At 40.9% G+C, this 13,392-nt stretch overlaps 1 long non-coding RNA gene across 2 annotated transcripts in view; it reads left to right on the forward strand.

Moving 5' to 3' along the window:
• LOC106038929 (uncharacterized) overlaps positions 1-12,952 on the forward strand; it is a 126,874-nt gene extending 113,922 nt beyond the window's left edge. For both annotated transcript variants that reach the window (XR_010832932.1, XR_010832931.1), the window contains exon 3: positions 12,179-12,952. This is a non-coding gene — a long non-coding RNA (uncharacterized lncRNA). The remainder of the gene's footprint in view (positions 1-12,178) is intronic.
• The last annotated feature ends 440 nt before the right edge of the window (positions 12,953-13,392 follow it).

The following is a 13,392-nucleotide window of genomic DNA, read 5'->3' on the forward strand; positions in this document are numbered from 1 at the left end:
ATGTCTTTTCTGAGACAAGGAGACATTAAAACTGCAGATAGCATACGAGATTCACACACGCCACAAATTGATATATTGACATAAGAATGCTTCTTTTTTTCTTCCTTTCTCTCTATTCCTTTCCTAACATCCTAACATTAACTTTTTTTTGATAGCTATTAATTAACGAGCTGACATTTTCATAGACCTTTCTATTCTGATCCCCAGATTTCATTTTTGAACCATGTAAAGCTGACTACTTAAGCCTTTTTTTTTTTTTAACGTAGACCTAGGTTATATTTTAGTAGAAAAGATTTCCAGTACGCCTTACCATTAATGAAAGCTGCTCTTGAGCATGATTATATACTTTTGTCCTCCTCCTTCATAAGGAGAGAGATTCAGTCTTGATTCAGCCTCCAAATTCCTAGCTGAAGTTAGCCATCTCCACTTCTAGTTTATTTCTATGTCTGTTTTCCATTATAAAACAAGATACAATCTGTAGCTGTCTACAGATTCTTGTTACCTCAACACAGCACAGCTGCATAAGGGTACAGGTCTTCTTTTGTTGGAGATCCAGCTACGGAGAGTATCTTCCTAGTTACACGTAAAACTTGGGGTGTAATCAGGGCTCTGTTTACAGACCAGCTTTGAAATTAACCATTCAGTTAAGAATAATTTTTCAAATGAATATTTTTTCTCCCGAAGTGAAGCTGTATAATTCACTGTCTTTGTAAAAGGGGGAAAACAAAACAAAACAAAAAAACCCAACCCACTCTATTTGGGGCCTTTTCTTAGATATTTTGGTGCTCATGGAAACAATGGATTTCAGTGTTTACTGTCTGTATTATTTAGATTACTGTAGAATGCTTTTATAAGCAAATACAGGAGTTTCCCACCAACAGCGGAGTCTGTGGGAAGTGACAGTAGTAATCCAGAATGTCAACACATTTCCTTCTTCTTGGATTTATTTAGTCTTTACCACTAATCTCAGACCATTTCTGGCTGCTAATATTAATTTTGACTGTTTTTTCCCCTCTATTCTAGTAATGCAGAGAGATCATTTCATATATTTAGGACAGCAGATTGCATATTTTATGTGAATCTAGAAGCTCATGGTGTTCTTTTCTTGTTCTAAACAGCTAGTGAAGCAAAATAGGAACTGGAGCAGAGACTCATGAGCTTCCCTGAAAAGGGATTCCACTAATTTTCTGCTTTGATAGTGTATATCAGGGTGAGTTGTTTAGCTGAAATGCTAGTTTTTCTCCTCACTTGTTGCATGACCTTACAAAATTCACTTGACCTCATCTGACCATCCACAGAAGGAGTTAATTAATAGGGTGTCATAAGGTTTTACTACTGCTTGTTACAGCATCTTTAACTGTTTCAGGAAAACTGGTTACTGACTGACCCGTCCACGTACATTTCTCCAGCCAGGAGAATGGTGACATTTTTTTTCAAGGATTTTCCAACTATGGCTATGAAGATTAACTATTCCCAAGTGAATACTGATTAGTGTTATTAATCACAAAGGACAGTATAAGAAAGGGTAGGTTTTTTTCACCCCTCTGGAAAACATACTTCATGTGACCCTGCACACTCCCTGTGGAGAGTTTACACTAGGAAGGGTTCTGTCTGTAGGGAAACCTAATGGTATGAAAAGCATAGGAGTCTGGTTGCAACACCCACCTAATATATTAGCTTATCCTAGCGTTCCTGAATAGGTTTAACCTTCAGATCCTTCTATCACCTGTGGTTATTCAGACTTTTCCCTGTCTACTTAAAATGACATGAAACCCCCCGCTCAAGCAAGGACACTTGAAGCAGCTTGCACAGGAGCATGTCTGGTTCTTACTGTCTTATGGGGTTTTGCTATCTTCCACATTATTTTGTATTATTTCTCCTACTAAACTTGGAACATTTAGCCTTGTAAATGTGTCTATTATTGTCAAAGAGAATATATTGACCCCATATTTAAAAATAACAATAAAGTCAGTTATTGTTTTCTTTACTGGAAGAAGCATCTTGAGTACTTTGAAATAATTATTTTATTATAATGCATCAATCTGTTTTTACAAGGAAATAAATATTCAGTTATGGTTTATTTTTTACATCAAAAAATAAAACAAAAAAAAATCATCCCCAAAACAACAGCACGTATACAAGCTTTTTGAATGTACTTCTATAAACAACAGACCAGATAGCACCACGAGTCCTGTGGTAGGTAGACCACCCAAATTAATGTTTGAGAGACACGTCTGCAAATTCCTTTTGTAAAGCCAAAATTTTGACTGAGCTTTTAGGAACTTGACTTTTTGTTCTGCTGGGAAAAAACAGTGCAGCTCTTTGTTTGCTGCATGCTGAGGGAGAGATGCACAGATGCTCTTTCCTAAAGGATTTTCTTAACTGTCAGTGCTGTTATTTAACAGCGGTAAAAAATGATAGCACTTTGCACTTCTGCAGTCAGTTTAATTCAAAGAGCACCACGTGTGTGCAAAGAGACTTCTCTAGAAGAAACTGTGGGTACAAGAGCAAAGGGCAGGTTTTCCCCAGCTAGGACAAACTGGCAGAAGTCCACTGGCCTCAGCAGAGAGGATGTGCTTCTGTGTAAGTGTCTCGACTTAAATCAACACAGATCCAAACCTGAGGAAAAGCAGTGGCAAAAATGTGGCCTGAATTACAGAATTACTGACAGACGTATTAGAAATAAATAAATACAGCTTTATCTTGAAGACTATTTATAATTAGTAGTAGTATTTATTATGTGTTAAAGGTTCAAAAAGGGAAAGGCTTTGAAATTTGACAGGCAGTAGCCTACCTAACAGTTTGGAAAATTGCTATACTTGACATTTCTGCAGATAATGTAAAGGAAAGGTGAGTCTTTCAATGCAAATGAGAAAGTAGTTTGTAAACTATTTGGAAGAGAACTGACATTTTCTTGTCTTGGCCAGATATACCAGGGCAATGGTGTCAAGTTTGAGGTCTTTCTGCATCACCCCATGGAGATAAATAACATGAATAATCAAGGAGAAAGGATAAGTGATAAGCATCACCTGTGATTTTTACTGCTAAAAAATGTGAATGCAAGTCTAAAAAGGCCCTGCGCTCAAAGGGACCTCTTAAGAAAAAGTTCAAAGCATAGCACAGTACCACAGTTTCTCTCTCCCATCAGACTTGCCCCTCCATCTCCCACAGGATCTGGAATGATCCTGGCTCTTGTGAGAGCAGGTACTGAAAGGTCTAGGAATGTGAAATAGCTCTTTGTGTCTGGGAAAGAACAACCGTGGGGAAATTTATGTAGCCATTTCCTTGCTATTTGGGTTAGCTATTCCAAGAGCATTTATGTGCCTGATGAGTTTTTAATACAGAGAGATTTTAGGCAGGGGATTGTATGTGTGGGGATATGGGTATTTAGTGTATATGACCGCATTTTAGCATGCCATTTGCAGTATTCATGCCAGAAGAATTCACAAAGCTCCCTGATCCGGATTATCAGTGTTCTTTGTTGGGCAAATCACACTGAAAGAGGAGTGAGAGGCTCAGGTTTTCTCTGTTTATTGCCTTGATTTCATTAATCGCTGTTCTCCACACTGTAGATGTGGAGAAGACAGGCAAGTAAAGCAGGCACGTCCTGACCTGGCATTATTTGACCCAAAGTTATGGTGAAAGAATTGGACACAACCTTTCAGCCTGAACAGCCCGAGCTTGCAAGCCAGAAATGCACCTTGCACAGCATCTGCTCACAGCCCTGGGGCCTCTCCTGCATTTGAGACCTTTGTGTATTTGGGTGTTTCTGCTTGCCAGGCTGCACGCCTGTCTCTGGTGCTTGTGCCACAGTGACAATGCATGAGTCCTCCATCTCCAGGCAAAGGAGCAGAAAGTGAGGGCAGCCAAAAGCTTTGGGTTTAATATTCCTTATGATTATAGAGTTTACTGATATGCTGTTTCTAAGTACACATATTTATTTGTCAGTTTTTATTTCTTTATCTTCAAAGGTTGTTTCATGTGGATGTTACCTGTAGAAGAAATTGAAATTGTTGAAAATGTTGATGTGCACTGAAGGCTACACAAAATTGTACCAAGTTTTGTGATTATAGCAGTGTTGATTAAAATGAAAACAAATATGCAGGTGAAAAAATGTGACCTAAGAGCTTGCATTATTCAAAGCATTCCTTTTTTCAAATGAGCTTTAATAGGATTATATATGTATGTTTTATAATATTGAAACTGGCATGCTATTCAAACCTAAAAAAACTTTGCATAGTTGTATTTAATTATTACTATTTCTTTGAAGCTTAACATATTTTCACCATATGGCAAGCATTTAATTTTTCCTATTTTTCTAGTGGAGATTAAATTAAAATTGTTATTTGGTTTAGCAAAACCGTTCAACCTATCTGTGCTGCAAGTCAAGGGTCCTGTAAGCTTGTTCTTCACCAGCATCCCATATTTTTCCTAACGGCTTTCTCCAAAGCCTGGTGAAGTCAACAAAGCTACTGCCATCATCTTCAGTGGGCTTTGGATCAGGCTGTATGAGAACAAGTCTGTTCTCCACTCCTGCTGCGAAGCCAGTGACAGAACCACAATACATCGATATTATCATAGTTTCCACAAAAAATAGTGGCCGTGTGCCACATGGTGGGTGGTCTTTTATACCAGGCAGAGAGAAATTAAGCCAGCAGGCACACAGAATGACAGTGAGACAAGAGGCCTTTTATAGCCCAGTTCTCCGAGGAGGTTGTCTCGGGGCCTAGAGTGTCTTCTTTAACCCATTCCGTAAGCCTGGCTTAAGTGTGTCTTAGCAACTTTTACACCCGATTTCCACAAAACTGATCTGAAATCAAGGACAAAAAAAATGAAACATTTGAAGGTGTCATCTGGTGTTTACCACCATGAGACTGACATTCCTGTAGGAGGACAGTATAACAAGGAAATAAGTAAATTCCATATCTTACTGCTAAACAAATCAGGCTTGCCCAAAGGCTCAATGGCTATTTCCCAACCAAAACCTAATAAATGTTTCCTAGAGGAAAAGGTAGTAATACGCAAAAGAGGCTTCACTCAGCAAGACAAATGATGCCTCCTGGATACATCAAAGAACACCTGGGAACAAGCTAAAACTCAATGTTTTTAATTCCCTTACGGCTGTTTACAATGCCATTCTTTCTCTAAAGCAAAATCTTGATGTCTTACTCTGCTCTTCCTACTTGCTGTAAACATTATGTGTGCTGTGTACGCTGGCCTAGGGCTTGCCCTAGCTGCCTGTGCAAGGCAGTGGCAAAGACAGAACCAACTGTTTCACAAAGAATTATCTGTTCATCTCCTGTATCAAAATCCTGGTTGCAGTAGAGTCTTCTGCTGTAAAAATGTCAAATTCCTTCACATGATGTGAAGTTGCAGGCACTTGTTGCGAAGTATCTCCCCAGAGAGCAGGTGTACACGAGCACAAGTGCTCTCGTGGGTGATCACAAGGTTGTGTGTGGGACCCTTCTGGTTCACAAGAAGCCTTGGACAATGCATGCTGTTGTTTATCTCTTTTCTTCACCAGGAGAGCTAGATTAAGACATTTCCACTTACAGCTATTCGGTCATGCACTGCTTGGCTTTTCCCTCTGTGAGTTTAACTGTTTGTGAGCCTTAGTGGCACATCAGATCAATGAACTGACCCAGATAAAATATATTCCATCTGAAACGCTTTAAGCTGGCTTTGTGTTTAAAAGAGGGACAGCCCAAAACTAAAGCCTGACTTATCTTTTCTGGTCAGCTGGTCAATAGATACAGCCTCTTATGAAATATTTGGTAGAAAAATCATAGAATGTCTGCTTGCTACTTAGAGTAGTGGTGAAATGTATTTAAATTGTTAGTTTTCTTATAGCTTGTAACAAAAAATATTTATTATCAGTTAAAAAAGTCCAGAAAAATTTTCGTGGGTTAAAAAAGGTGAGATATCATTCCTTTGACCTATGCCTTTTCCTCCTGTTCCTTTCGATAGTTACAATGGTATGAAAGCTTAGATTGTGCTTGATGTAGGGGACGAAATTGTGTTTCCATTTGATGCAGTGGGAATTTTAGCATGGACTGGCTAGCATTTCTTGCCATACCATCTTCTTGAATCCAAACTGCAGCTGTGAATACAACATCTGTTGCTTGGTTTTGTATTGTTTCGTATCACATGTTGCACTGCTTGGTTTTGGCTGTCAAGCAGAGGGGGAACTCAGGGTAGGAAGTTGTTGCTGTATCTGTCATCTCACCTGAAGCAGTTCTCAAGATTTCTATAAACTGTATATTCTTTGGCTCTGCTACAAAAATGTGAGAATATTCAGATAGAGCTGTAACTGATGCTACATCCGCTTCTTGAAAAAAAAAAAAAAAGATTTAATGTAAAGATTAGTCAAAAGAACAAAAGAACTTTCTTCACTTTCATTTATTTATTGCATGTTCAGTTTGCTTTTTATCACTTCTTTAGCAACAACAAAAAAAACAAACAAAAAACCACCCCCCTCAAAAAAAAAAAACAAAACAAAAAACAAACAAACAAAAAACCACCACACAACCACATCTCTGTAAGTCTGCACCCTCCCACTTCAGTTATGTTACAGGAATTAACACCACAGGATTCCGGCCATTTACTTGAGATGGGGGTGAATTGGTCCATTTAAAAATGTAAAATAATGCAATTAACACTATTTATAAAAATTATGATCTTCCGCATAACATTAAAGCTATGCAGTTTATTTTTCTTCCAAGGAATCACATACTTATTTCTAAAAAAAAATATATATATATATATTTTAATTTCCATGTTTCTTTTATTTAAAGACGGCTTATTTCCTTCTTCCCTCTGTCTTACGTAATAAATGATTTCTCATTATAAGGTAGTCTTCATTCTTCCTTGGGCTATGAGAAATCACTGACTTGAACAAAAGAACCTTTGCATAAGTCATTATGCATTCAGTCTTTCTTTTTCCATCAAAATCCAAATGCTATAGTTGTAAGGGCATGAATTGCGGTCTTGAAGGACACAGATCTTCCTTAATCCTATTAATTTTAATGTCTTGTCTTATGGCAGTATGGACCTTGCAGGGTCAAGCTCTTCTCTTTGCTTAAATAATGATATTACAGCTCTGTAGCAAGATGGCATTAACCAGTCTCCATCACTTCAAATCTCAGCGAATCCAAACTGATCTATACGAAGGAAAGAAAAAGAGACAGGGAGGGAGGGAAAGAAGAAAAGAATGGAGGAAGGTGGGAGTCAGGGAGGGAAGGAAAGAAAGGAAAGAAAGGAAATGCGAGCAGGGAAGGAAGGAAGGAAGCAAGGAAGGAAGCAAGGAAGGAAGAGGAGTAATAATTTGGGTAAAAATGGTTGCACCAATGAGTAAGGTGCAAATCGTTCTTTTTTTTCCATGGTGCTTATCAACACTGGGGGCATTGTGCATGCTCACAGGAAAGACCCTGGTGAGGGATGTGAGGTTTATATAGACATGCTTCTAGCAACCTGGCGCTGTTTAACCGCTGCCCATAAAACAAAAGTCGTTTGCAAAGGAAAGCCATATATCTCCCTGGTGATCCGGCAGAACAGCATGCTCCAGCACCATAAACAATGTTCAGACATATGGAACCTGCGCTAAATTCCACTGAGCTACCTCGTCTCACTGTCTTTCAGAGGCTTTCACTCAGGACCATTACGGTTATGCAAAAGGCATCAGACCTCATTTTATCTGCCCCTTTTTCCTTGCCTCAAGCTTTTGGAGAGTGAGAGAGTAAATGCTCAGGAAGCAAGGGCATATAGCGTTTATGTTCTGAAGGGCAAATGGCCCAATATCCCCATAACTCCACACTCAGTTTAATTTGGACATCTACTCATTGCAGCTCCCCTTGGGGCCTTCATCTGGGTCCTCCTCCTGCTGTGGGGAAGATTAGTACGAGCCACACAGTGTTGGATGTGTCCTAATTGAATCTGAACCTGACGGGAGGCTGGCACGCCGCCAGCAGGCAAAAATAGCATCAGATACCCCAGGAACTTCATGACTCACCAAAAGATGGCTTTTACTCTAAAAGCGTCTGAATGGATGAGGCTGGTGGTTGTGGTAGTGAATATTATTCTTCAGTACATTGCAAATTCATGTGCGAAAACATCAGTCTCTATTTTCCTCCACTCTCTCCTACATACAGTGGGTAATTATTCTGCACATAGACTGCGTGTACTTCCCTTTTAAAATATTATTTTCATTTTCCAGGTACTGTTGGCTGAGTGCCTGTGTACAGTACATCCAGTGTGTTTTTCCAGCAGCCACCACCGCTGTGGGAGCTCACTCGGTGATCGGGAAGGCAGACCTCTGTGAGGCCAGCCTTGCTAACCCAGGAAGAATGAACACAGAAGCTCCAGCAATATTTACACTAGTTTGGGCTAGAAACAGGGGTGCCAAATACAGACTACTTTGTTTTCATGTTTTGCCTTTGTATTGCTCAGTCAAAACAAGCTTCTTTTAAGCCGAATGTTTTCATTTTGAAAAGAAAAAGCAAACCAGAGGAGTTCTCTGCGAGGTGTTATTTTTAGTTATACTAGTTCAGATTGAGTGATGGAGTGGTTGTGATTTCTGTTGTCTCTAAACCCTTTGTGTTCAGGCTGCTCAGGTTTAGACCTTGCAATATTATTTATTATCAAATAAACCTTTGTGTTACCTTTAAGACCTCTCTAGTCAAGGACATACTCCTGAATAAACACTTACGATCACTTTGGCATAGTAGAAGTCAGTACCACAAAATTGAAACATGAAGGCCCATACTGGAACATTGAAAAGACTCCTATTAGGCAGAAGTCCAATTAGATATCGTCCCACTGGATTTTTTCTTTTCTCTTTGGGTTTTTGTCCTATCTCACTGCCTTATTGTTTTTCTTTCCATATGCAGCACCGAAAGCTGAAAGGAAATATGTTAATATTCCCTGGTAAAAGGCATGGCATTCATTCTTACCTCAGTTGCCATGAGAGGACAAGGAAACATTTGCATGCAGCTGGGCAGAATTTCTTTCCTGTGTGTGTCTCAGATATAATGGTGGCATCGTCACCCCTGACCCGCAGGGATGGTCAGCTCGCCTCGGAGCAGCAGCAGCTGCCACGAGAAGTCCTGCAGCGAGATCGGGGCCTGCAGTGCGCGGCTCCACGCTGGCCGAGCAGCTGGACTTCAGCAACACGTCCAGGTGCCTGGGTCTGAGTCTCAGGAAGCAACAGGCAGCTCCTTGGAATACCAACTATGCAGCTGAAGTAGCCAGCATAACTCAGCTAACGAGTATGACTCCTCCCAAAAGTCTTATTTTTAATTCAGGAAATGCAATTATGTTTTTAGCTGCTGATCACAAGTATTTCGCTCCCAAAGCTGTTAACCTATCAGTCTCATTACTTCAGCATGATGTGCTTTATTCTCCTATCAGATGTAGCTGTGTTTGCTTCTGACCCTGTTCTTAAAGTCCTGTGGCCATCGCTGTGCCACAGACGTTTCCTTAGCTCCACGTTCACGTTGCTGGGCCTGCTGTCCCTGGGCTTGGGTGAGTGGGCCCTGCCTTGCTGGGCAGCACTGTTTGCAGGTGGAGCAGCACCTTTCTTCGCACACACTGGAGGGGCATGGCATCATCCTAAATTTATACAAGCCATCAAGATGCTATTAAGCTTCACAGCAACTGTTTCTACCTTCCCTGCTCCCCCCAAGAGCTGAGTTCAAGGGGAGGGGGAACAGAGGCTTCTGAGTTGCTGGCCCAAAGAAAATATTATTCTGGGCAGAGGGTAAGGCTCTTCCAGGAGAGGGGCGGTTAGTGTCAAAAATGATCTGTATTTTGCCTCCTTAAAATCCTTTCTGGCAGGATGTGGCTACCCTGGATAGTGTAGCGCAGAGGTACTTGGGGAAAATCCTTTACTAACTTGCATACCAAAGACATCTCAACCATAGAAGCACGCAGCTTCACCTTGAAAAACGTTCCAGCTACATTTATGTGCAAGAATGTCCAGGTATTTCTATAGATATGAAACACTCCCAAGACACAGATGGTAATAATTTGAAAACTAAAAAAAAAAATGTGTATTTCTGTTTATGGAGTTTGTCTTCACATTTGCCAGACTGAGTACATTCTCAGGTGATGAAAACCATGAAGACAGATTTACACAGATTTGTTATCCTACAGAGCTCTGAGAACTAAGCCAGCCTTCCTACCTGCATGACTCTTAGGCAGCACGTAGCAGGGCAGTGTGAGATGGGCTAAGCTCCCTATGTGAGCATTCAGCCAGCTAGCTGAGGCATTGCTAGTGCACAAACATAACTGGTCACACACTGTAACACCAGGACTTCTGCTGGATTTATGCCTCTTAAGGGCGGTACTAAAGGTTCTTTTGATTTTGCTTCAAAACAATGTGAAACTCATACTCTGATTTGATTTCAATATGAACACAGGTGAGATGATGGATTTTACTGATTTTTGCCTTGAAAGCAGTATGTTTTATTTCTTTTTATTTTCTTTTTCTTTCCTGAACCGTATAAAGGCATAGTAGAAATGTGTAAAGTATTTGCTTCTGTGACTGTAAATATAAAATCTTGGGCTCTAGCCTTTGCAAAATCACCTGTGGGTTTGTGGCTTGGTGCATTTGCAAACCTCAGGCCATGCTAGGAAAGAATCAGCAAACACTGGCTGGGGCTGTTGGCATTGCTGGGAAGTCATTAGATCTCCCTCATCTCAGCTGGCCTCCTTCCTTCCTCCCTTTTAAGGCCTGAGTCTCCTATACATGGGAAAAGTAGAAAGTTCAGGGAAGATTTAAATATAAGGAAGCTTTTATCTGGGAATTAGTGTTTGAATTTGAGAATATCTGTTGAAAGCAAATCTCCTGCAAAGTTGCTTTATAGTATGAACTTACTCTATTTTCATATATGTAAATTGAAGTAGCCTTTAAAAAGTATTGGTACAGGAAAATAATCCTAAAATAATTCATATCCTCAAATAATCCGTATCATCAAATAACCAATGCAAATTCAGAAAAAGAAGGAAGGGGGAAAATAAAAAGGGGAAGCCAAGGTGGAAGATTATGATAGGAAAGGAAACAAGCTGTGAGGAATTTAAGGGCAAGAAGAGGTCTGAGCAATAAGCAGTGCTGAGATAAAGCTCTCTTCCCATTGCACCCATCCAGGAGTATACTGCCCTTCTGCCCAGTCATGAGACTCCTATGAAAGTATTAGATGCATGAAAATACCTGCATCTTCCCACAACAACAAGCTTAGTTTAGTTCTGTTATTTTTCTTACAGTCTGTGATGTAAACATGACCATAAAAAGAGAAATGTTTATTTTGTGTCATTTCTTCTGTTTCCACCCAAAGTAATTTTATTCTTTATACATTTTTTTTTTTTTCCACATGCCAGTGGCCTTGCTTCCAACATTTTGACTTTGGCAAGAAGCAGCATAAGTCAATAAAAAAGAACTCCAAGTGTCATGCACAATAAAGACTTGGATACAGTTTCAACAAATGATTGTAAAATAAAATTTACTGAAAAGCAGGCAAAGAGCTCATATCTAGAAATCGAGTCTCTGCTTGTAAAAGTCAGAGGTTAAATTCTTTCAAAAAAAAAAAAAAAAGCTCTCACATGCATCTCTCAGGCATGTCCCATCCTTGCTTAAATATTTGAGAGGGGGAAAGTAATTAGGACAGGCAAGAGCATTCCTGTGGACATATGTTAAAAATCTACAGCACAAAAATTGAATTACTTCACTGTTTAAAATGACACTTCTAATTTTTACTTATCAAGTGTTATGAGTTATAATGCAACTTTTTAAAGGTAGAAGGAAAAGTAAAATAACAGCAACAAGAAACACATCCCTGGGTGTATTTATTTTACTTTGCAATTCAAGTCAGTCCAATTGCACTGCAGGGCATTCAGTTTATGTAATATGAAAGTCTGAAAACTACACCCGAGATTATTTTGGGATCATGTTTACTGATATATATATAACATAGACGATTGATTTATTTGCATGTTTTGAGGTTTTATGTTTTGCTGAGCTTGTGCCTAAATTCTGACTTCTTCGGGCTTTCAAAAATCATATTCAGAGCAAAGCAAGAGAAACATCTTTACCTAACTTCCATTTTTTAAATGTGAAGACTAAATCTAAATCCAAGCATTGACATTTATATGGTCAAAATACAAGTTTCTCTATTTCTTTCCACAGGCCCAGGAAACAGATCTGTATCTACTCTTCAGAGAGACGCAGGAGTTCATAACCCAATATTTAGTGGCCAATGTAATAGATGTGCTTAATTATACAGTGCCTGGTCTGAAGAGATGACATATTCGGGCATTCTCATACTGTTTTCCTTCACTGGGGATTGGGAGCCAACTGCCACCAGTTCCTTCAGCAGCACTGTGAATACTGGCCTCACTGCAGAGCTGGGTACTCGAACAGCCGGAGCACAGCAGGCGTTTCCTGCTATGTCCCAGTGCAACTGATAGCACAGTCATAGATGGCATTTCATATGTGCCCTCTGAGGGCTCGTTCTGTTGACTGCCAATGGCAATTTTGTGCCTGAACCCCTCTGAGGCTTCTCAAAAGTCTCCCCTGGCCCAGAATAGAAATGCCTTTCCCGAAGCTGTGTGAGCACTGGCGTCGCTTGCCTTTTATCTCCCGCTCAGCCTGCGGAGTGAATATCCCGATCATCCGCTCCTGGTGGGCAGCCCAGGGGTTTGCTGCTCTGCTTTGCTTCCTGCCTGAGAGCCCTGACGGGGGAGTGCACACCGGGATGGGACGCAGCCTTTCTCCATGAGTGACTCACGTCATGGTCCCGGAGGCTGCTTGAACACCTCTGTACCTCGCGTGTGAGCGAGGAAGGGGCTGCGGGAGGGTGGTGGACGGTGGGGCTGTGCAGAGGCAGCAGCAGACCCGGGGCTGCGGGCTCCCATGGGTGCATCCCGTGGTAAGGGCAGCTGTGGTGGGCACAGGCTCTCCAGGCTCTCTCCTAGCCACACTGCTGGAGTCGTGGTAAGGGTCTCGTGCAGCCCAGGGGAGCCCTGGCTCCGTTTCATGCCGGGGGCTGGAGAAGGGGCCGCACGGTGCAGGGGAGTGTGCCTGTAATTGCCAAGCAGGCTGGTGCTTGCCTGACTGCCACCAGGCCTTACAGCTGTCCCGTCTGCACCCGAGCACCCCTCACAGATTTGAGTGGGAAAATTATATCCTTGTTTTCTGGTTTTAGGCAATTCACTGTCTGTGCCATCTGTCATTTAGACAAGGGGCAATCCTGTGATGCCTAAGCCTGCCCGAGCAGGGAGCAGAAGCTTGTCCATTCATTTTGAAGACTACAAAAGGAAATATTTCCACAACCAGCACTCAACAAAAACTTAAGACTGATTTATTTTTCTTTTTCCAATCAAAATTCCCTTTAGAGTTAT

This window comes from Anser cygnoides, chromosome 7, assembly GCF_040182565.1.
Source record: "Anser cygnoides isolate HZ-2024a breed goose chromosome 7, Taihu_goose_T2T_genome, whole genome shotgun sequence".
NCBI lineage: Eukaryota > Metazoa > Chordata > Aves > Anseriformes > Anatidae > Anser > Anser cygnoides.